The 24,060-nt window shown below is 39.6% G+C and overlaps 2 pseudogenes; both read right to left on the reverse strand.

Moving 5' to 3' along the window:
• Positions 1-7,219: 7,219 nt before the first annotated feature.
• LOC148153512 (uncharacterized) lies at positions 7,220-9,765 on the reverse strand (annotated as a pseudogene).
• Positions 9,766-14,004: 4,239 nt separating this feature from the next.
• LOC106906187 (uncharacterized) lies at positions 14,005-21,537 on the reverse strand (annotated as a pseudogene).
• Positions 21,538-24,060: the final 2,523 nt, after the last annotated feature.

Here is a 24,060-nt window from a genome sequence, read left to right on the forward strand (position 1 = left end):
AATAACATCCACATAAAGTACATCTACTGCGTTTGGGTCCACCGCCACACCACATCATGACACAAACCAGATGAACGAGCCCATCTTTAAACATTTAATGTGAAATTAAACAATAAAGGTGACAAATCTTATGAAACAGATCACACTTTAAGTAAATATTTGTTGTTTATTCCAGGTAAGTGAACATGTAATGAAATAGATGCTGTCCTAGAATTTTATGCAATTGAACGTTACAGGTAACAAGTGATGATCATCTGAGGTAATACATTTTATGAAATTTTTTTAAATATTGTTTTAAATATAATTTTGGTTAAAAAATAAAAAAGGGGTCAAATGGAATAAAAATATGCCTAATCTATATAGTTTAGTAGAATAATTTCACACAGATTTTGAGTTAATAGGTCACATGACCTAGAAGCGCTATAAGAAAAATAAAAAATTTTGACTACAGAAATAGCTAAAAAGTAGAAAAAGTGTTAAAATGCAATAAAGATGTGTGCCTCATCTGAACAGTATAGTAGAACAATTTCACACAGATTTTGAATGAATGGGGCACACGATTTGGAAGCTATTGAAGAAAAAATTTAATATTAAAATTATTTAAAATATTGATTATGACTTAAAATTTTAATAGAGGATAGTGTGCCTCATGTAATAGCATGCATGACCACTTTTTTGTATCAGGTCTCAAGACGCAGTGATGTAGGTTCCAAAACTATTGTCGTTTGTCTCAGGTAATTATGTCTCGGCTTGTTGTTTGTGGCTTTTATGAGTTGATTGTGTGAGTTTTATGTATTTGATTGCTAAATAAACTATGATTGTGCTTGGAAAGCTATTTGTTAAGCCGTTTTTATGGTTCCGTTGATGCAAATGATGACATTACGAACTCGGACGATGAAAAAACAGAATAAAGAGCATAATGGAGGTTTATTCATAACTGGTTTTCTCAACACTTCACATTAAAAAAAGCATTTTCAGCATATTGGGGCATTGACTTGTGCATAGTTATAAAAGCATATAATAGCATAGTTATAAAATGACATTGTGAAGCTGAGCTGTGAAGCAGCTTGGTTTTCCACAAGGGCGCTGCGTCCTTAATAAATCTGCTATTAAGGTAACGCCGAACCATGGATTCATTCACGCCAAGCTTAGATGCAGCGGCTCTATTTCCCTCCTGTACTGCCAGATCGATGCTCTTCAACTTAAAAGTGGCGTCTTTTTCTTTGTGTTGTTTTCATGATGAGGGGTTATGAGTTTGAAGAAATTTCTCCATGGTGCCTGCTGCTAGCATGTGCTTGTTCTAAATGAAAATTAGCACTTCTTTTATTTCCAATTTAGACTTCCAATGGTTCATTTCCTGCTAAAGAGCCCCCTGGTGGTTGAAGAAAAATCCACAGAAAAGCTGCACCGGGCTATAAGCCATAAGGTTCAAAGCGGGGGGAAACCGCTTATAGTCCGAAAAATACGATAAGTGCTTTCCATTTTACAGTTTTATTTTACAGAGTTGAGTTGAGTTTTCTTGACTTAACACAGTCAAGTAAACCTGACATAGTAGTAACTTAAGTTGATACAAATAACTCATGGTTTCTGAGTAATTTAAACAGTGCTTTGTTTCATAGTAAACAAGAGTGACATTTCCATTTCTTGAGTGTTCCTCCACTTCTATGTACTCAGCCTTAGTTGTTTACATTCAAATTTACCCTCAGTAGGTCACAAGATGGCGTCAGCATTTGAAATAACAGACAAAAATAGCGACCTTCTGCATCTATAGTGTTCTGTGAGAAATATTTATTTTTAAAAGCTTTTGTGTATACATAATGAAACTCAATAGTTCATCTTTTTTATATCATGAGTGGTTTTACTGTGTTAGTGACACTTTTATGTTTTTTCCCTGTAAACTGAGGTCTTTCTATTCCACAGTTGTCTTGTTCTTTATGTGGAGGGTGGTAGCATAAAAGAGAAAAAAACAATGCTATTGTCTTTTGATAGCCAACATTTACTAATTATGATTGTTTGATATGCCCAATTTGCCAGTATTGTATTGAAGGGGACAGAATTGAATTTACATCTGAATTTGATAACATTAATTTAGGTTCTATTGGATTAATTTGCATTTAAGATTAACTTTAAAATCTACTTGTATTTTTTTTATAAAATATGTGCTTTTGTGTGTTTATTATAACTCACTATGCTGAATTACGGTGGCCCTGAGGTGCAAAACACAACACATTAAGAAAACGGAAAAGGTAGGTCCCAGTGGGAGACATATGAGTTCGCTGATTGGACTACGGCTCGTTTTACTTTTGAACCAGAAGTTATTCTGGCGTGCTCAGTTTGAGTGAGAAGCAAAGCGGGAATACCGTATTCCCGCTTACGGTATTCCCGCTTACGGAATACCGTAAGCGGAAATGTCGTGTTTTCCTAAATGTGTTGTGTTTTTCTTAATGTGTTGTGTTTTCCTAAATGTTGTTGTGTTTTCCGTAATGTTGAAGTGTTTTTGTATTTGTAATTGTGCTTCGTTAATGTTGTAGTGTTTTGCACCTCAGGGCCACCGTACTGAATGGATCAAAAATGCATTTTATAAGTTAATCAACTATCCATGCCTGCAGTATAATTTAGCGAATAGAACATCTTAAATTTGGATAGTAATATTTGTGTTTGTGTGTGAGCTGTTGCTCAGGGGCATCACAATTACAAGAAGGAAAAAATAACAGCATCTCCCATATTCCAAAATATCGGAAAGCTAAAAGGTGAACTGATTCACCTTTGTCCCATGAGATAAGCTCACATTAGTATGATTCAACATTCAGCCACAACATTGACCCTCAATGTGTGCTCAATGCTTTCAGCTTTTTGCAAACCTAATACTGCAACATTTCAATCTAATTGTACCTTTGGCCCACACAAATAACCTGACTAGAGAAAAAGCAATATTTGGCAAATTGTTTCTGAAAGATAGCCATGTTGTTCTGAGCTATTCAATAAATGCTGGTCTGTTGTGTGTGAGGCAGAATAATTATCAATTTCCATGTCATTAGGATATTAGGGACGGTAGCAGCAAAACATAATATAAGTAACATTGGGTAAATAGAATTTTAAATCCAAGACTTCTATGTTGACTGCAATCAGGAGAATAAGATTACATCCAGGGCCGTGCAGAGACCACTAAAGGGGCAGGTGCTCAAAAAAAAAAAAGGGCACATTTAACCGCATTTTAGGACAGAATATTAAAGCCACAGAGTTTTCAGAGTTTAATAAAACAATGATAAATTACAAAATGTTGTCATTTTGCAATCAAAGCTAAGAAAAATCTCTATATAGAACATACAACTATGCATATGCAAGATATTTTATTAATTTCTTTCTGCAGGTCTATTTTGTTATAGGAAAGTATTGCAATATTCAAACCCGCAATTTCGCAAGATATGTAAATCAGAGCTGGACCACCAGACATATTTTGTCTTTACAGAATTACACTATTAAAAATACAAACAAGGGCCCAATGCAACCTTTTAGTGACTGTAATCTATAAAACAGAACTGCCTGTTTCCTACTGCAGTGGGGATGAAGATGGTCCATTCAGGAAAGCAGAGCTGCATCAAACTTTAAGGTGGAACTGCAGAAAGAAGAAAAAAAAAAAGCAAAATTTGAATTGTTAATGCATGTCACCATGAGAAAAGCCTACTGAGTTTTTTTTTTTTTTTTATTAAAAACACATTTTGTCTCATAAAGTGAAAAAACTATTTGTAATTCTCACATGACATCATGGGCAGGACCTAAAATCACAACAAAAGATCTATGATGTGTGCAAATAAAAGCTTATGTTTGGCAAATAACTTTTTAAGTTCACAAGACAAAAATGAGTTATTTAATCTTTAAAAAAGTTTTTTTTTAAACAAAACGTTTTGTTTTTAAATAAAAAATCATTACAATCCCAAAAGTTTTAACAATTTTATTTTACTTAAGTGAGGTCTTTTTTTGTTCATTGAATAATTGGGGGAAAAATAACTTCATACTCTGCAAACCAGACCTTAAACTTAAAGTCTGGATTGAGTTTTTCCCCTTCATTAATGACACTTTTATTACATACATTATATCTATCATGGTAGTTCAGGGTGTGTTATTTTTAATTCTAAATGAATATCCTTGTTGGACTTTTATTTAAGTGCTATTCTCCTTCAAGACACATTTACCTACCGCCAGAATAAATGCAATGTACATTATGCAGCAAAGGAAATTAGAAGATCAGACATATATCCATTATGGAGATAAGTTTTGGACGGACGATGTTCCCCTATTGCATAAGCAATACTGAAGAATGACTGATATCATTAATGATACAGGGAAGAAGCTTTTTAGTTATCTAGCTTTGCTAGCAAAGTCGTTAGCTAGCAGCACAACAACAACAGCCTAATGTCTGTATGATAAAAATACTGAATCCATAGATAAGAACAGTTTTTCCTCACCTGGCTGTCTCCTCCCCTCAGTAGTTCTTCAGAGAAAGGCGGACTAGAGGCCTGTCGGTGTCTGTTGTATTTCATTACCTCTCTGCTTAAACCGCTACTCCGTGCTGAAGCAGAAACGATACTTCAACGTTTTCCATCTACTTCACTTTATTCACCCAAAAAAATTTTTTTTAAATTCAAAAACGGATCTATAATCTGGAACGTTCACTACGTTGAGCTCCAGTTAGCCGCCTTATCTCACTGCGCGAGAGGCAACTGCGTCATGCGTCACGGGCAAAAGGTCAAAGGTAACAAGGTGACCGGAAGGCTTATGTTGTACAAAAAATACCCAGCAAAAAAAAAATAATAACAAATAATTTTAGTACATGTTATTATGTGTCAGAAGAGGGCTTAGGAAATAATACAAAAAAAAAATTTAAAAAAAAAAATAAATTGACCAAAAGGGCACTTGGGGGCAAGGAGCAAAAAGGGCAGGTGTTCAAGCACCCCCCACCCCCCTCTACACGTGCCTGATTGGCAGGCATCCTTGATTATTATGTAACTTGGGAAAACGTCAGTGGTGCTGCAAACTGTACACATAAACAAATCAAAACTGAATCAAAAAAGACTGCACAGTGGCAGACTGTATTTACAAATGATGAATTGCATTGTATCAAATTACACCACATACCCTGACTACTGCTACTGAAATTCATTCCAGGATTATACCTAGTGCAAAACAAGCCAGTTGTTACGTCCACCAGGCTCGTTTGATGGGGTAACATTAAAAGGAGACCACACAAGGATTTAGTAACTGAATAAAAATAGAATTTATTAAATTATATTAAAGAAATAACCCTGAAAAAAGAATACCTGTAATGAGAAACCAAAATAGATTAACACAGAACCTATAAGTGACCAGAAATAAACAAATGCTAAACAAACCTAACAAATCTCCACCAAAAGATACAAACCAAACCAAATGGGGTTCTGAGGAGAGAGGAGGGAAAAGCCTCCTGACTGCTGCATGCCTGGCAGTTTTAAAGCTGCAGAACACCAATCAGGGCAACACGCATCACCTGCAGAGACCTGTCTGCAGAACCCTAAAAGGAAAAAAGGGCAGAGACCCACTGAAGCCGTAACACCTTCCCCCTTAAATCAGAGGATCCAACCAGGACCTCTGTAGGCATTTTTTTCCTGTTAGTCTGGTCCATCAATGGCACGAGACAATGCATCAGCCAGCACATTTTCAGTGCCTCGAATGTGCCGAATTTCAAGGTTGTAAGGCTGTAGAAATAAGGCCCATCGCATCAACCGCTGATTGGGGCTCTGTAAAGAGTGCAAAAAGGTCAAAGGGTTATGATCTGAATATACCACAACAGGAAACTCACCCCCACCCACATACACATCAAAGTGCTGGAGTGCCCAAATAAGAGCCAAGGCCTCTTTCTAAATGGTCGAATAATTAAGTTGATGTTGATTGAACTTCTTAGAAAAGAAGCACACTGGATGGTCAACCCCTTCTTCATCAGTCTGCAACAAAATGGCTCCTGCACCCACTTGACTTGCATCAACTTGTACCTGGAATGGCCGGTCTAATCTTGGAGCAGACAAAACTGGTGCAGTGCTCAAGAGGAACTTGACATTTTCAAATGCCTTCTGACAAGCTGTTGACCATCTAAACTGGACTTTAGCTTTTAATAGGTCAGTTAATGGAGCCACTACAGTAGAAAAATTCTCACAAAAGTTTCTATAGTAACCCACCATCCCCAAAAACCTCAACTCCTTTTTTGAGGAAGGAGGTGGGAAACCATCAATGGCTTGGACTTTAGCTCTCACTGGTTTCACTTGTCCTTGCCCAACTACTTTTCCCAAATAAGTCACTGTAGCTCTTGCAAACTCACATTTAGCCAAGTTCACAGTTAGACAAGCATCCTGAAGACGCTGAAACAACTTCCGGATACGTAGTACGTGTTCATTCCAGGTGTCACTGAAGACCACTACATCATCTAAGTAGACAGCACAACCTTCCAATCCAGCCACTACTTGATTCAACCGCTGGAAAGTGGCAGGTGCATTTCTAAGGCCAAAACTCATCACAGTGTAAGAGTATAATCCAGATGGTACAATAAAGGAAGACACCTCTTGGGCTCGAGCAGACAAGGGTACTTGATAGTAACCTTTGAGCAAGTCAAATTTACTCACATACCTTGCCGTTCCAACCTGATCGACACAATCTTCCATCCGAGGAAGTGGATAGGAGTCAGGCTTTGTAATGCTGTTCAGTTTCCTATAATCAGTACAGAATCTATAAGTACCGTCAGGTTTTTTAACCAGCAAACATGGCGAGGCCCAACTGGAACAAGATGGTTTAGCCAGGCCATTGTCCAGCAAATACTGAATTTCTGACTCCAGAAATTTACTTTTCTCAGGAGGAATACGATAAAAATGTTGACGGATGGGCTGCGCATCTCCCACATCTATGTCATGCTCAATTAAATTGGTACATGTCGGAATGTCACTGAACAAGGCTTGAAAATCCATAATGGACTGCTTCAACTGCTCACTTCTTTCTGCAGACAAATGACTCAATAATGTTTGTATGTTAGACAACATCTCAGAGTTTTTAAGTCTGGGCTGGAACACAGCATCATCTGGAGTCTGCACATCCTCATCTAAGCCTGCGTTGCAGCTCAAGTCTGCCTTCACAGAAGCAGCAACTGCCTTGACATCTTTATCTTCCAAAGTACAACCAAAGTAAGGCTTCAGTAAGTTTACATGGCAAAGCTGAGTTGGTCGTTTACGGTCTGGGGTAGAAACCACGTAGTCTTGGGCTGACACCTGTCTCAACACAGAATACGGACCATAAAACTTTGCCTGAAAAGGTGAACCCTGAATGGGGAGTAAGGCAAGCACCTTATCTCCTAGATGAAACACTCTGTTTTCAGCTTTCTGGTCAAACCATTGCTTCATTTTCTTCTGAGTCTTTTTAAGATTCTCAGAAGCTAGTTTGCCAGCCAACAAAAGTCTGCCATGAAAACCATTGACGTAGTCAAACAGGTTTGATGGTGGATCAGAACTCTCCAAGTTAGTTTTTAAAATAGCAAGAGGACCACGCACATGATGTCCAAACACTAGTTCATTTGGACTGAACCCTGTGCTCTCTTGTACAACTTCACGAGCTGCCAGAAGTAGCCAAGGCAGACCTTCTTCCCAGTCTCTACTCAACTCTGTGCAGTATGCCCTCAACAATGCCTTCAGGGTTTGGTGAAAACGCTCTAGCGCCCCCTGGCTTTGAGCATGATAAGCACTGCTTTGTTGATGGACTACACCAAGTTGTTTCAAAATCTCACCAAACATGCATGAAGTGAAATTGGTACCTCTGTCAGTCTGAATGGTCTTTGGGATTCCAAACACTGAAATAAAATTAGACAAAGCTTTGACCACCGACTTTGTTGTAATGGTTTTCAGAGCATATGCTGCAGGATAACGAGTGCTTTTACACATAACCGTCAGTAAATACACCGATCCTGACTTTGAAGGACTCAGTGGGCCAACACAGTCAATGATCAAGTGTTCAAAAGGCTTACCAACAGCGGGTATTGGAAAAAGTGGAGCTGGTTTCAAAGTCTGATTAGGTTTCCCAGTTAGTTGACAAGTGTGACAGGTTTTCACAAAATAAGCAACATCTTTTTTCAGACGTGGCCAATAAAAATGACGTAAAACTCTATTATAAGTTTTATTGACTCCAAAATGACCAGACAATTCTCCATGAGCAGTTTTCAAGACAAGGTTTCTGAACTTGACTGGAACAACAACTTGATAAATTGGACCAACAATATCCTTGTCACTGTAAGGTAACCATTTACGTACCAACAGATCTTCTTGTACAAAATACCCACATGACGTTTTTGTGTCCTGTTCAGCTGTCTGGACTTGGTCAAACAGAGCAGCTAAGGTTGTGTCCTCCTGCTGGGCTGCAATCAACTCACTGAGTGACAAAGGAACAGGAAGAGTTGGCAAACAGGCAGTCTTCTCAACAGAACTAGGCTTACCAAACTCAACCTCCTTATCAGCCAAAGCACGACTGATGGCACGAGTTACTGCACAAGCTGGAAATGCCTCAGGAAAGTCTTGAGCACATTTGTCTGACATGGAAACAGATGGAGACGCTCGGACCACTAGAGGAGGTGCAACATCTCGCCACACACGTCCACCTGCCAGATTGTTTCCTAAAATGAGACACACCTTCCACAGGCAGAGAAGGACGAACACCCATCGTTACTTCTCCTTGTACCAGTTCTGACTGCAAGTAGATCCTATGGAGAGGCACAGAGAAAGTTTCCATCCCAATACCTCTAATTGAGACACTACAACCAGTATCAGAACATGAAGAAAATGGCAAAACAGAATCCAATATGAAAGATTCAGAAGCTCCGGTGTCACGCAGAATCTTTACAGCCACTTTATTTGAACTTCCACTCAGAGAAACAAACCCATGTGTGATGAAAGGAGTGTAATCTTGTCTGACATCCTTCTCAAAGGTCTGGGGATCTGAATCAGTCAGCTCTGAAAAAGACTGGAAGTCACAAGGTGCAGTTAAAACAGTTGGTCTTACACTTTCAACTTTAGGCAGAGGTGTAGACTCCACTGAATGTGACTGTGCAACACTGGCTAAAGCCACAGGTTTTTGATGATCCCGTTTACCCCTACTTGATTTAGTTTTAGTATTCAGAGGGCACTCATTTTTCCAGTGTCCCTTCTGACGACAATAGTTACAAACCAAGTCCGCTTTAGATCTCAATGTAGGATCCAATCTATTTTTACCAGGAAACCGGTCATGATGAAATTCCTTAAGGCTGTGGTCACCTTTCAAATTAGAATCCCTCACAGCTTTATGGGTCAGAACATACTCGTCTGCTAAGACAGCAGCTTTAGCAGCAGTTTTTACCTTTTGTTCATTAATATATATGGCCACCCGATCTGGAATAATGTTCTTGAACTGTTCCAACACCATCAAGTCACAAAGTGATTCAAAATCATCCACACCTTCAGCTGATAACCAGCGATAAAACTGGGTGTTTAATTCTCTGACAAGATCTGTATTTGACTGTTTTTCAGCTTTCCTGCAGTTCCTAAATTGTTGTCTGTAATGCTCAGGAACCAGTTCATAAGCTTTCAAAACAGCTTCTTTAACAGATTTGTATACCTTTCTTTCAGCTGAAGCTAATGAAACATAAGCTTCTTGGGCCTTACCCACCAGCACACTTTGCAGCAGCATGGAGCAATCTAGATCACTCCAGTCATTGTCCTCTGCCATGTCCTCAAACAAAGAGAAAAACACATCAGGATCTTGTTCATTAAACTTAGGCAACAGCTTCAACATGTTAACCAAGTTATGTCCAGAAAACCCATCACCACCTTGAGACAGATTAACAGATCCACCACTTAACCTGCCCTCAGACCTCAACTTCAGACGCTCAGCTTCCAAAGACAGTTTCTTCACCTCCAACTCATGTGCTAACCTCTTTTCTTCTTGCTCATGAGCCAGCCGCTTTTCCTGTAAAGCTAGTTTTCTCTCCTCAAGCTCATGTGCTAGCCGTAATTTTTCTAACTCCAACTGCATTTCCATCTCAGTTTTCTCAGACTGAAACTTTAATTGAGAAGCTTGAGAAACTGTTGAGCTTGACAATTCATCTACCAACTTTGGAGCACCAGTTAAAGAATCTGAACCAAGGGAAGTTTCATCTGTCACATCAGCATCTGAAAGAGAGACATTAAAGACTTTCAGTTTTATAAGTTCGTCTTTTAAAAAACTCCTTAGTGGAGGTAATCTTAATCCTTTTACATCTTCAAGATCAACTTTAAAGTATTCAGCTACTTGACGAATCTGCTCCTTTGTAAGCTTTTCCAAAAGTTCTAATGTTGGAGAAGACAAAAAAGAACTCACAGTATCCATTCTCAAACCAGACCAACCCAACAAACCCACTTCCAAAAAAATACTACAAGTCAAAGTATACCAAATTATTTAACCAACCACAAGGAAGTGCATGACTGGCACCAACAAATGGCAGACCTCCATTTTCCTACAACTAACTAAATGCCAAAAACCCTGACTAAGCTTAGCCTAGTCTTCAGGCCTTCCTCCAAGAGCCAAGGCACTTTAAGCACCAAGATACCGCTGGCAGCAAATCCCTCCAGGCCAAGACCTCACAGGCAGCAAACCACGGCGGTGCCCTCAGCCCAGAGTCCAACCCAAAAATAACAAACTAAAACAACAAACAGGGTCGTCTAAAATGGAGTTGCCAAAAACAATAAATACCAGACAGCACTTACCTATTACAAAACAAGATCCTCTCTCCCCCCTTCAACAAAAGTACAAAAACCCTCATGGACCTCCAACAACATACATATGGAACATCAAAAATGTCCAAAATCTAGTAAGGTTAAACACCTTAAACTAGCCAAAAAACCTACAAATAACCTGCAATACAGGCAAACCAAAGTCAGGGGCATGTAACTGCAACCTGAACACAACAATGAGGCCAAACAAGCCTAATTAGTCCACATAAATTGGACGAGCTCCCACAATGTTACATCCACCAGGCTCGTTTGATGGGGTAACATTAAAAGGAGACCACACAAGGATTTAGTAACTGAATGAAAATAGAATTTATTAAATTATATTAAAGAAATAACCCTGAAAAAAGAATACCTGTAATGAGAAACCAAAATAGATTAACGCAGAACCTATAAGTGACCAGAAATAAACAAATGCTAAACAAACCTAACAAATCTCCACCAAAAGATACAAACCAAACCAAATGGGGTTCTGAGGAGAGAGGAGGGAAAAGCCTCCTGACTGCTGCATGCCTGGCAGTTTTAAAGCTGCAGAACACCAATCAGGGCAACACGCATCACCTGCAGAGACCTGTCTGCAGAACCCTAAAAGGAAAAAAGGGCAGAGACCCACTGAAGCCGTAACACAGTTTTTACATAACAGAACTTAAGACATTGCCATTGTTGTCTATCTTCTATTAAATATGTAATAAAAAGAATTGTATTTTACCTTAGCAGGATTTGAAATGCCAGTCATACTAGACAGATGCTGAACTCTACAAGTACTTAGGTGTAAACATTTATGACAGAGATGTTCATTGTCAGATGTGCTCTTAATATCATGTAGCATTGCCTGAGACAAATCCAGAACAATTATATTTTAACACAGCAATAACAGAAATTAAAATTTCATATATCCATAACATATAGTAGAAGTCCTGGGCCTATTGGCTGGCTCCATGTGTACAATCCTTTACTTGGTTATTATCAACCTCAGTGAAGGATTAAGAAAAATTCAGTATTTTGTTAAAATCATTACAACAGTGTATGTTTATGTGGCAACACTAGATGGAACTCAGATTTTGTGGAACTTTAGTTTTAATAGATCGCTCAACAATGCCACCCTGGGAATTTCACGCAGAGAATATTACCTTTTGTTTAAGGCACACAGGTTCGATTATGCGAAGGATTGAAACATCTAAGTTTCAAGTTTACAAAAACTATTAAATTATTTTTTTTAATGTTCTGTTTAAAACCAGCTTAAGAATGAAAATAAAGGAAGTCAAAGAAAGTAGAGGAGCTGCAGTAGCTGAGGTTACCGGCCGGAGGGGGCGCTATGGGGACGACATCCACCAAACCAAAAAAAACCAGTAACACCAGACGCAGTGAGAAAACCCAAACTCAAGAATCACAGCACGCAGAAGAGGAAGACACCATCACCACACCAACACCGCCACCGGACCTCAGCAACTGCAAACAAACAAAAACAGTTAACCAATATAACAACCTTAAACCTAATAAAAGAAAACAATATCAGCCCGACTAAATAAAGAACAAAAAAGGCTGTAAACAAAATAAGTAACGAAATAGAAATTAACAATAGACAATACAAGTTAAAACATCAGGACCAGGCGTGGCCCTCTTGCCACCCCACAGCAGGAGGTGAAATGGGTGCCGATGCCACACCCCAAACACGCTTCAATGAAGGCGGACGCCGCCGCAGTCCAACTTTAAAACGAATGTGCAGAAATCCGGGAGACCAATGCAGACAGAGCAGAGCAGCAATGGTCCAACTGTGGGGGACCTGCGAAAATTAATTAGTCACCATTTTAAATAAAACTGGAACAAACTGGAGCTTAGATGAGTGTTAATTTCTTACCTGCCGATCCACAAACACACACTCGCAGAACGAGGAAGAGCGCAGCGCAGTGGCGTTTTACCTATGATCACACTTCAGTTTAAATTTTCTGACCAAGATCAGCTAAAGTGCAGGGAGAGAGAACACCTACCACCAGATATCAGCGCAACATCCACCAGCCAGCGATTTGTTGCTTTTCGCTGCCAGAGTCCACCAGACGCGAACCACACAGTGGGAGAACAAAGACGACACATCCTGATTGAAAGCCACAGCTCCTTATATACACCATGCCCACCTTAAGAACCGGAACTTCTCACCTGGAAACTATTTGTGTGGAATTATGTATTTCTATACCACTACATTTATTAAATAAAATTATTTTAAAAAGAGTTTGAATGTGCTGTCCACTTTTAAACCCCCAGAAACTCTGCTTACTTAGTGCCTCATAAACGATGCAGACTCCTCATCAGTTCCTGATCCAATGGTCCCATTTCTCCACGTTGAATGACTGTAGATTGCTGTAGATCCAGGGGGTGTGCATAAGTGAGTTAATGTCTCGCTCACTCTTAGCATACAGTCATGTACAGGAGGTGACTGGCAGCAGCCTCATTTCATGACAGAGCTGGTCTTGTTCATTATTTGGATGCAGTGTAAAACATTTGAAAGTGGTTTAACCTGTAAGTGAAAGTCCACCTGCTGCCTTGAAAATGCAATTTAAGTCAACGAGAAAATGATATTGTTTTAACTCAAAAATTAAAGTTCATGCAGCTGATTTAGCAAGAGACAAGTTGTCTTAACATTGTTTTTTAAGTTCATTAATCTTGAATTGGGTTTTAATTTAATGCTGCAATTTAAATAAAAATAACTATTTCACAATATGCAAGAAAAAACTTCTCTCACCAAGTTAAAGAGCACACACTTCTCTATTATTTTTACTCACAATATCAAGTTAAAATAAATACATATTTTACTTTAGAACAATTTACATTCTTGTTTCAAATTGCATTAAATTTTCTGATCTGATAACTTTTCTTAAACATCACAATAAATTCTGCATAAAAACATTCAGTGTAAACAGATTTTTTTTCTTTCTTTATTTTGAAGTAGTTTATTGGTACTTGAGACATTTTAAACATGACATTGCAAAGATATACAGAATTTACTTTTTACATTTTTACTTTTCTCTTAACAAATACAACTCGTCAATTAAATTAAACTAAAAGAAGATAAGAACAAGGATATTAAAACAAAATCTCTGTATGTTAAAAGTTGGGCAGGACCGGGGTGACTCCTTACGAAGTTCGGAGCCATCCCGTTCTTCCAAGCAGCGCCGGTGCTCAGAGCTTCAGGGCGGGCATCCCCTCACCCAGAAAGCCAGGCTGCTGCTGCTGGGACCTCCATCCGTGGAGCGCCGGCTCCTCTGTCCAAGGAGGCGCAGGCGATTCTTCTTTGTGGCTGTGTCCTGGCGCGCCACCTGCAGCTCTGGATGTTTCTCTTCTTGCTGCTGCCATTCAGATCACAGCCACGGGGGGCATCTGCCTGCGCCTGGTTACCAGCAAGTTTCTGGAGGTCCATATGGGGTCTTTGATGGTGGCAAGGGTGAGCCACATCTCCTTGAAGTCTTTTTTCGCTATTTTCCGGTGACTCACCCTGTACAGCACTAGCTGTGCGTCGAGAACCTCCCTTGCTGGGAAGTATGGGGATTGCAAGAAGCTGGCCTTTGCCCACAGGTCAACAGCAGCGCTGCACTCCTGCAGCAGGTGCCTCACCAACTCCGGCGTGCCACAACCGGGTCAGGGCAGATGGACGTCGCCGACATGCCGCGGGAGTGCATAAAGGCTCTGGCCGGGAGGATCTCATGAGCCACCATTCATGACAGGTCCTGGAGTTTGTTTGGAAGGATAGGATGGCACACGTTGCGCCAAACTGTGGTGGCGTCTCCGTACAAGAGGCCACGCACTGGAGTCACTGGTTCCTACGAAGCTGAAGTTGGTTTCCGATTCTAGCTTCCGATCCAGGAAATGGCTAAAGGGCGATTCCACCTAATTTTTCACTACCTTCTGCATCTTTAATCGACTTTAGTTTAAAAACTACAACACCTAGACACTTCAAACCAGCACTGGATTATTCTGCTCTAATAGCAGAATATTTAGAACCATGTTTGTGATTTGTGAAACCTTTTTCTCATTTGTGAAACTGCAATAAATGGCAATTTTCACCCTTTTTTTCGGTCTTGGTCACACAAGATCTCCTCTAATTCCAAAACTACAACACCTAGACATTTAAAACCTGCACTGGATTATTCTCAACTAATATCAGACTAAATCATGTATGGGATTTGTGAAACCTTTTTCTGATTTTGAAACTTTAGTAAAGGGCAATTTTACCACTTTTTTGCATCTGGATCACACTAGAACTGCTCCAGCTCCAAAACTACAACACCTAGACCAGGGGTCACCAACACGGTGTCCGCGGGCACCCGGTCACCTGAGGGGTCCTTGTCAGTTGCCTGTGGAGCAAGTTCTAAAAATAGCCATTGTCATCAGGGAGCACTGCCAAAAAAATTTAATTATTCAAATAAATGTTTTTGCCTTGAAATAACATTTGTTTATTTTTAGATTTTAAAAAAAGTGAATTATAAAAATGCTAACAATAAATTGCTTTATGTATACAACTCTTTTCTAGGGTTAAAGTTGAGAATTCTGCGCAGACGCCTGTAGGATGTTATCAGAGAGCAGCAGCGCCTGCAGCTGTACGGCTGTACCCACTCTGCGTACCTTGAGATTTTCCTTTAAAAAAGAAAAGAATAACTTCTGGAATTTTTATTATACTCTAACCCGCTTTACTATTAGCAAAATTGTGGAGAAAAAAAAAACTTTGGGTCAAAACATCTTGTACGTCGCGAGTCTGTGGGGGTGGACACGTCAAAGCCTGAATGTCAGTTTCTTTTATTTGGTGGCTTGGCATTTTTTCTGTAAGCTAAAAATGATCCCAGTTTGATCCCAGTCGTAGTTCTAACAGTGGTCATTTGGATCCCTGCTGAGCTTTTTACTGTGTGCGTGGGTCACCGAATGGCAGACATCTGACTCTCCTACTGAGTATCTCAAACTGTGGGTTTGTGACAGCTGACTCTACTGTCACACAGACCTGAATGGTAATCGTTTTGTTTGTTTATCCTTAACATTAATTAGTGAATAGTTTAGATTTTTATATTTAAAAATTATTTTCATTAGTCTGACCTTTTATAGTTAACTATTTGCAGTGCACACATTTAGTTAACTTTATTTGTCAGTTCTTTATATTTTTGTTAAAAGCAACAAATTAATTTATTTGTTTTGAGTTACCAGTTTCCTTTGGAGCTGCTGCTGGAGGGTCACAGAAGAGCTCCGGCTGATCGACGTCCTTATATAGCTGAACCTCCTCAGCGGGCCGTTCCATTTGTTTGCCAGGGGACGAGGAAATTTGGTTTTCTTCAATTTAATTTGACCATTTCTTTAATGTTTCTTTTATTTGGTAGTTTCACTCTAATGATTGTTTAATTTAAAGATTTGGTATTATATTGACTAGTATTTGTTTAAGTTTTTGTATGCTTAATTACCCCTTGTGTGTCAGCAGTGGTCTGATCAGCCACTATTTAAGTTCCCCTCATGTCTTGTTAGGTCAGTTTTGTGCTTGAGTTTTTTGTGTTACCACCTGAGTTGAAGTTTGTTATGTTGACCTCAGTTTTTGGGCCCAGTTCTTTATTGTTTAATTATTTTTGTTTAATTATTTTTGAACTTTTTTGTAATAAATTAAGATTATTTTTCAATTCCATTCAGCGTCTCTCTGGCTGGTTAATGTGAGAACCCTCACAGTTGGTGTCAGAAGTGGGATCTTACCAGCCAGGAGTACAAAGTTTTTTTTCCCCATTACCAACCCTGATGATTGAAACATGCAGCGTGGAGGAAGGAGTAAATGAGGCAATTTGGTGGAGTCTCAAGGAACAGCAGACCTGGATGAGCAGGCTGATTGCACTGAAGCAGGAGCATCTGGAGGATATGTAGGCACTGAGGGTGAAGAGGTGAAAGAACCAACATATACAGATCTTGTCAGTATTCTTCGTGCCCACATGAGCCAGTAGGAGGAACAGAATAGAACGATGAGAGAGGAAGCAGCTCGCCAAGATCAACGGTTCAGGTCTCTCCAGCACCAATTCAGTCTTTTGCAATCAGAAGTGCAGGCCCAAACTTCTCCAACCTGCTAGAACAGGTTATTGTTCTGTTAATTGTAACAGAACCTGCTAAGAGGGAAAACTCTGATTCAGACGAACCAGAACCACAGGATAAACATCTGCTGCCAGGGGACCGCAAAGTCATCTCCACCTCAGGTCAGTTTCGTTCCTTCTTGGAGCCTAAATTAGAAAAAAAATAACAGAAACTGATGATATTGAACATTTTTTAATTACTTTTGAGAGGATTGCAGTTTCATGTAACTGGCCAGAGAATGACTGGGTCTTCCGTCTGGTTCCATTGCTCACTGGAAAAGCCAGAAGCGCTTATGTGCATATGGACATTGATGAAGTGGATGATTATATATCTGTTAGGTAGTGAAATCTCCCTTTGACCATTTCCTGAATCTGAAACTGGAATTGGAAACCAACTTCATCTGTAACATCTGCTCAAAGAAAAGTAAAGTTCATCAGACTTTGTATGGATGTTGTAAGTACTTCTTTAATTCACTGAAAGATGCACAAAGGCATATCGTGGGACAGAAACGCGTCAACTGAGAGCTAAGCTAATGAAGGTCAACGAAAGAAAATGGAAGCTTGTTAAACAATATAGTGGCTTACACTGAACCGAATAAGCAGCCACTACACCACAGAATCTGTCCAGTTTAACTCTCCTTCTCCATTTTTATCAAATTTAAGCCCCAGTATTTTTTTGTTCTTCCTGTGTCACCTGAAACTGCAATCCCGTCTTTTCACTATTTTACCATGCTCCATAAAATTGTGCTTTTGTTTGTTTTTGTTTATTTTTGAACCCGATACCTTGCCGAACCAGTCTGTTAATTGTAAAAATCATCCATATATAAAAAAACATTTCGCCACCTGCCCTCCACTCCCCAGTATAGTTACTCCTAAATCTTTGGGTCCCTTCTCAAGATCTGTGCAAGCGGCTCGATGCAGGTCACATAGAGAAGGGCAGATAACGGACAACTCTGATGACAGTTCACTGTCAGAAACCCGTTAACCTGCTGGAGATATCTCTGTACAGCAGTCCCACCCACACTATGAACCTCTCAGGAAAACCCATTTTTTGCAGTACTTGGAAGAGTTACTGGTGCGAGACCTGATCGAAAGCTTTCTCAAAATCTAAATTTAGGACTATCAGTCGAATGTTTCCGTCTCTCGCAAAACGGATGGTGTCTCGGATCAGTACAAGGCCGTCCGTGATCTTCCTTCCCAGCACTGCGCAGGCTTGATCCGGGTGGATTAGATCCCCCAACACTCTGTATATTCTGGCTGCTAAAAGTTTACTAAAAACTTTACAATCTATGTTTAAAAGGGTGATGTGTCGCCAGTTTTTAAGATCTTTTTTTGTCTTTTTCTTTATTTAAAAGTGTTTTTGTCTTTATATAAAACTATTCCTGCTCTAAAGCTATCCGGGAATTTGTCTAATTTGCTAAAATCAGTAAAAACAATTTTTAAATCAGGTGCTAAAATGTCCCAAAATATTAACTTAAATTCTACAGGGAGTCTGTCTCAGCCAGGAGATTTTCTTCTTTTAAAACTTTTCAGTGACTGACTGATAAAGCTCTAAAAGGGTAAAATCCTGCTCCAAAAAACTATTTTTTTTTTTACTTTCTTCAAGGAAATCCAAGGTTTATTTTATATTTTATTCGTTGACTGTTTTTTCTCTATGTAATTCACTATAAAACTTTTCAATCGTTTTTTTTTTTATGTCTTCTATGTTTGGTGCAGTGTTGTATAGTAACGAAGTAAAAACACTTCACTACTTTACTTAAGTATATTTTGGAGTACTTCATACTTTCCTCATATGAAAGTTTTTGATAACTTTCACTTTTACTTCACTATATTTCCGAACTTAATTGCATACTTTTACTCCGATACATTTTCAATGTGTGGTTTAGTTACTCGTTACAAAAAAGCAAGAGAGAGATACGCTAGTGTTTTGACCCCACTTACTGATTGACTGCAACTAAGTCGGTAGCCTACTTGCCTGGGCTTATTCATCACCACCAATAGGATACACCTGTTTCGCTTCTCCCATTAAACACAAAGCAAGTCTCGCAATCAGCAGCAGCCGCATGGAGGAGGAGACGGAGACCACAACAACGTTTTACTTTTACGTCGGACACGGCTCCAGGGGAACCACCAGCTGGTGATGAGAGCCCATGGGCTTATTTAAACACACTATACTCTTTCATGGGTGTTAAAGATTCGTCGTACCGCATGAAGTGTATGTAATGCCTGCCGAAAGATCTTACAAAAACTCCTTGTCCAACTTGAAGAAACACATCTTATGAAATGGTTATAATCCTCCTGTTTCAGTAACTACAGCTTGGTCACTAGGCACTATTGTGAAATCTTGAGCATAACGTTACCTGTATAAATGAACTTTGTTTGGCATTGTTTCAGTTCTACATGTGGTGCATTTAGCTTAGGCCTAATGTTGACTGTAGCAGGCTACCTAGACTCCTCTGTTCAAGGGGGGATGGAAGCCATAGCGATATTGTATTTAGTGCTTAAAAGTTTTAGAATATCTTAACTTGACCTTTGCGAGGCCAATTATCTACTTCACACCAATAGTTTATGAAGTAGAGTAATCGTAACAGCTTTTTTACTTCATGTTGGCCGCATTTTCTGTACTGACTATTTATTTTTCTCATTTTCAGCACTGACTTTACTTGAAGGGAAAACTTGAGGCTTACAAAAACTTTGTATTTTCTCTCCTGGAGGGTATACGAAGAAGCTGGTTCAGTTGTAAAGCAGGTTAAGTTAACCTTGTGGTATAGTTAAAGCACCTAATTTTAACTAAATGATGCCTGCAGGTATATCTATTAGGTTTAATTTTGCCTGCACTTGGTTGTTGTGTACATTATTTTAAGTCTATTTGACAAGTTTACCAAAATATAAAAAATGTCATTCAAACTGCATTTGCCTTGTTTTACTTTTTACTTATACTTTTCATTACATTACTTGAGTACATCCATCTTTACAGTAATTTCCATACTTAAGTACAAGATGTTTCAGATACTTTAAGACTTTAACTCAAGTAATATTTCAGTCAGTGACTTGGACTTTTACCAGTCATATTTTGGAGAGGTACTTATACTTTTACTTGACTCTGAGATTTCAGTACTTTATACAACACTGGTTTGGTGCAATATTTCCATTTTCTGATTTTAGTTCAGAAATAAAACTTGGATTATTTACTATTTTCTTAGAAAAGTATCTTGCACATTTTTCTCCTATTTCTCTCTGCGCATTAAACTCTTTCCCTTACTCTTTATTTCTGCTAAAATGCTCATCGTTTTAACTTCTCTTGTTTCTTTACTAAAATCCATGCCATGTTGGTTTAAAATGTGATACCTCTGTAAACGTTTCTGCAGTCCCATCATGTGTCTGTTCTTTCCTGCTTGTCGAAAGAACATCTGGGTCCTACCTTTCACCACCTGCCACCACTGTGCTCGTGTTTTGGCTCCGCAGGAAGCGGTTTAGTTTCCACAGACCTCTCCCGATCGTCGCACCTGAAGGAAGTGAAAGTGTGCAAGACAGAAGGAGGTGATCGGAAAAGAAAGCTGGTGACAATCTAGCATCGGTTAGGGCGCAGTCCCTTATGAAGAAGTAATCAATGAGAGAGGCCTTAGAGCTATCATCACTGACCCAGGTGTCGCCCTCCTCTCCAAGATGCATTGTTCTAAAACAGTCCACTAGTTTAAAATCTCTAACAATTCTCTGTAATAAAAGCGATGTCTACCTTAAAATCCTGTCTGGTTCTTTTCCTGTCTTTTCTGGTTAAAATCCCCCCAATTATCAGTGGTTTAAATCCTAGTCCTCTAAAAAGTTGTACCTGTCATGTTTGTCATTAAAGCCATAAATATTTAAGAGGTTAAAATCCTGTCCATTAAAAGTCAGATTTGCTAAAAGTGCTCGTCCCTCTCTCACCATGGTGCTCCCCTTCACCAAGATGTGTGGATTGTTTATTAAAATGGCCATGCCGTCGTTTTTATTTTTGTTTGAGCGTGGCCACATGTCCTGCCACCAGGTGTAGGTTTTTAAAAACGGGAGTGCACATTCTTGTAATAAAAACAAATCAGACTGCACAGAACTTAAAAAGGATAAAACACTCTGAGCTCTAACTTGCGACTGCGCACTTCTAATATTGATGGTTGAGAAGGACAGAGTTATGAGTATGGTGACTAAAAACAGGTAAGACATTTTAAAGGATTAAAACAATAAAAAAACCAACAAAATAGTTAAAACCAAGTTAAAAGGTGGAGGTTGTTAAGTCAAGTTCAGAGACTGTCCTGTGAACAGAGCTCTTTCTCAACCTTGCATAGTGGTGCAGGTCCGGCTGAAGGTCCATTCCCCTTTGGACTCTTGGTTTCGGGCGTTTTTCTAAAGCCGATACCTTTGAGTCTTTCGGGGTTGATTGGTGAGCAATGGTTAAAAACAAGACCTCACTGGGTGAGTGAGAGAGGAAGATCCTGGATTCCTCCCCGAATGAACTGAAGAGTTCCTCCAGATTTCCTTTCTTCTCCACCGTGTTGGTAACCATGGAGGGTGACTGATGCCGGCCTCTTCACCAGCTGGTCATCGGGGAGGGGGGCATCATTGCTGCTTTCTGCCTGCATTTCCTCAGAATCAGAGCTAGCTCCGCCTACAGTCAGCATTTCCCCTCCACCTCACTGGATGTTTCGGTCTGGGGGGTCACTTCCTCCTCCTCCCCGCTTCCCATCATCTCCTCCTCTCCTCCAATCAGAGGAATTGGCGGGAGATTTGAATTTCCCAGCCCAGTAGCGCCAATTTGCTCCTTTGCCGTTTGTTCTATTCTCTTCCTCTTTTCAGTTTATTTGCAAACGATTTTGGACAGTCTCTGAACAGGTGGTTCTGTTTGTCACACAGATTACATTTTCGCCCATTCGTACACTCATCAAATGTGTGTCCCATCTCCCTGCATTTACCGCAAAAAACCTTATTGCATGTGTATCATAGTAAAGAAGGGTATTATACATTTTAGATTAATGGGCCAATAGGTTCGGCTATAGGAGCACAGTGGAGTGTTTAAATGACAAAGGCAGTTGGATGAATTTAAAGAACTGGCTTTAGTGAAATAAACCATAAAATTGACAATAAGTTGTACAAAACACACAAGACAATAAAATTACACACAATAAAATGCATGAAATAATAGTAATACTTGGCCAAGCACTAGTTCTCAGTTTTAAATCTTTTGGGTGCGCCCTGGTAATCTGAATTCTAAATGGTAATAGACAATAGATCAGTTTCAGTTCCAATTCAGGTTCAACTCAACACCGTTCACATGAGGAGAATTTCCTACACAGCAGTTTGTTATAATGTCCCAAATAAAAACTTATCCAAAAGGTACTGTCCAAAATTCCAGGATGAAACAATAAGCAAAAACTGTCAGTCAGTGGTCTCATCCATAACCAACTGTGTGTGAAGATGTGAGTGATACAGGCTTACCACACTGTGGGGTGCAGCAGGACTCCTAATGGAAAAGAATGAATCCAGTTCTTTCTAAGTCCAGGTGGGAAGGCTCGCCCCCAAAGTCACAGGAGGAATCCACCTCGGGAACAATCCTGCATAAAAATAACCTGACCTGTCAACAGACAGGTCCAGCAGAAATATAGAATTTTTATTAAGCTGTTCTAGCTTTAATCCTTAAATCAGGTTTCTATAGACATCTTTGACATCAGTTTATCAAATTACTCAAATGTGCAATAAAACAATTATCTTTTACCTCAATGCATTATTTCACAGCATTATCAATTTACTTTTTTGTAAATTGCAAAAACATTTTTTCAAACACAATATTAAACATTACATTTTACCCAAAATCAGTAAAAGTTTACATGTGAATAATTAAATAATTCAGATAAACACAAATGTGATAAACAGAACAAAAACCTGAATGAAAGGCACATAATGTGCTCACCGATCTCAATGCGACACATTTAGGACAATATGGTGGCTCTCAGTGGGGCACTAGATAATGGAACAAGGCACATTTTTCATGCTTTAACCTCAATAATATGAACTTTCATTGTGAATAGAGTAAGAACATATTACAATTTAGGCTTTAGCTTCAGCTGAACAGAGAATGAGCATAGGCATAAATCCTGGGGGAGGGGAGGGGGTCTGGACACCCCTAATCTTGGAAAAGTCTAGAATTGTCCTCTCCCTCCCCCAAAGAAATCATGAAAGAAACCCTTGTATTTAAATATCAATTTAAAAAAGGCAATAGTGTCATGATGGGTTTTAGTTTTGTGACCCACATGCAAGAACACAACATGGAGAACAGTGAAAAGTGTTTATTTACACTGAAACAATAATGCTCAAAGTCAGTTCCCAGGGGATTGGCAACCAGGGGTCTGGAGTGGAAGGGAAGCAGATAGATGACGAGTTTGAGGCCCTTAGGAATATCGTCAATTGAATTATTACTGGATAGTTCTTACTTTGGCTAACAGCAAACTGGACTGAAGAGAGCACGGAGGCTTTTCAGGAGGAGATCTTGACGGAGGCGTCCAACTGTGGGCCAACTGAGGGTCTGCAGATGCGGTACGGCGTTGGAGGGAGGACAGGTAAGATATGCAGCTCACCGAGGATCAGAGTGAGGGATTCAGCCAACGTGGAGTTCCAGAAGAGTTCAAAGACAGCGGGAAGGTGAGTGGATCTTGGGCATCCGGCGGGTAATGTCCGCCAGCGTCACAAGGAGAAGTTGCACAGGAAAAAACAACCAGGAGCTCGGGGCTTCGAGTGGATAGGACCACAACGACACAAAGAAGGATCCTGAGGAGGAGGCACAAAGACTGATTACTAGAAATCTTCACAAAGAGTAACTAGGAAAACACAAGTGGCTGTCAGTACCGATACTGGTTGTACACTCTGGCCTGTTGGCTGAATCCCCCTCTTAAGCTCCTCTTGATAAGATGATGACTTGCAGGTGAGCAGGATAATCAGCGGCAGAAGATCACGCCCTCCAAAACACACCTTCAGACCGGCCTCTGGTGGACAAATGAAGAAAAGCAGCAAAACCACAAACCCAGGAACCCAACAAATAGAAACAAAGAACGAAGTAAATCTGCCATTCATCTAAGAAAAAAATAAGAATTAATATTTAGATCCCCCCACTATTGTTAGAACAATGGTTCAGTCCAAACAGTGTAGAAGGA

The sequence above is a fragment of the Poecilia mexicana genome, unplaced genomic scaffold, assembly GCF_051168715.1.
Source record: "Poecilia mexicana isolate PSO_F unplaced genomic scaffold, ASM5116871v1 scaffold_20, whole genome shotgun sequence".
In the NCBI taxonomy this organism is placed as follows: Eukaryota; Metazoa; Chordata; class Actinopteri; order Cyprinodontiformes; family Poeciliidae; genus Poecilia; species Poecilia mexicana.